Source organism: Tupaia chinensis, unplaced genomic scaffold (assembly GCF_000334495.1).
Source record: "Tupaia chinensis unplaced genomic scaffold, TupChi_1.0 Scaffold145078_1, whole genome shotgun sequence".
Classification (NCBI taxonomy): Eukaryota; Metazoa; Chordata; class Mammalia; order Scandentia; family Tupaiidae; genus Tupaia; species Tupaia belangeri.
In genome coordinates, this window is record NW_006204939.1 from 35636 (window position 1) to 37416 (window position 1781).

Here is a 1781-nt window from a genome sequence, read left to right on the forward strand (position 1 = left end):
AGAGAGAGACATAGAGACAGAAAGCGAGAAATCACCCCCCAGGGGGGATGGTCACACTGCAATCCCTTCTCCTCCATTCTCCTCTCAGGATCTTGGGCACGCACGCACACACGCCCGGCGCGAGTTTTAAGCCACCGGGTCCGGGACACGAACCGCGGTCGACTACGTGGAAGTCCAGCGACATAGCCATTACGCTAACTGCCGGTTCCCCTCTGTCTCTGCTTTCTAAGACAGCCTGTTCCACTGCTAGGTGCTGGCACCCTTCCAGGTGGCCTCACACCACTCAGGTCTTCATGTCTCAGGTCTTCTTGGCCATTTCCAGCCTTCAGAGACTATGTAGTTAATATCTCACTTAGTTTTGTGGACGATACAATGAGCGTTGCCATTCATTTGATACTAGACCTACTATCAGCTCCAGTGCAGGAGCCTTCAAGCTGTAAAGCCACATTTGACACAGGAATATCAGTCATGAGCTGTGGCAAGTGCCACTGGGAAACATCCCTGAAGAGAATGACCAGCCAGAGAGTGCCACTCACATACCACCCTAGAACTGGGTAAAAACAGAAGACAGTAAAGAAAGAAACAGTCGCATTCTGAGAGAGAAATGCTCCTGACGATCTCACTTGGTCCTAATTCTAGTTACATCTGACTAGTCTCTTCGAGCAACTCAAATTCCTGTGAGCATTTCATTTCCTCTCCATGGTCAGCAAAACTCTCAGAGTTCTCTTGTCCTTGCCTATGATTAGACATGATAGATTGTGATTCTATAATCTCGTTCGATTTTTAAGTCCATGTCAGGAAAAAGAAGTTCTCACAGAGCAGTGAGGCCCCTGTGTGGAGACCCATTTGTCTGTGAGGGGCAGAGGCTAACAGGGAGACGTGGATTGAAGTCTCACACGGTTCATCTGGGAATGCAGTCAAGTTTTCAAAGGCCTCACATTTACTGTTTATGAGCAGGGCACAGTGTGCTCCAGCCAAAGGACCTTCGGCTTTCCTATTTATAAGGATTTGAATCTCATAGTGTTTGCATAGTTGAGACCTGTACCCACTCACTCTCCCTGGATTGCCTTCCTGGAAGTTCTTTTCCCATTCCCTGAAGCCCTGCTTGGGACTCAGTGATAGCTCTGAGGGAGCAATTAATTTGTCAGCCTTATGCATCATCTCATCATGAAATAATGTAGTGGGAAATCCGTTCTCTAAGATCATTTGCATGGTAGGTGAGGCTCCACATCCAGCCTTTGATCGCCTGCTGTGCTCTTTGGTTGCCTTTTATACCTTCAAGGCCTTGCTTGTGATAGCTTGGTTTCACCACTTTTAAATTATCTACATGTCCATGTGATTCTATGGTAATCTCTAGTAAACATCACTATTTAATACATAAGTCTAATCAACAATGATCTATCATATGTCTAATATCATTATGTGTCCTCAGGTCATTATTCTTTTTCTTTTCTTTTTTTTTTTTCTTTTGGAGAGATTTTTGCTATAGGGTGAGGGCACTCAACGGAGAGACAGAAATCACTCCCTGGGGGGTGGCCATGCCACAGTCTCTTCTCCATTCTCTTCCTGGGCATGCCCAGGATGAGTTTGAAGCCACTAGGTCTGGGACTCGAACCGTGGTTGGTCATGTGGGAGTCCAGTGATGTAATCACTATGCCATCTGCTGGCCTCACGCCACCATTCTTAAAGAGAAACAGTCACAAACTGGGCATATTCAGAGGTGGCAAACCACTATAAATATTAAGGGACTGTAGACTACTTCAAAAGAAAAAAATAATTGA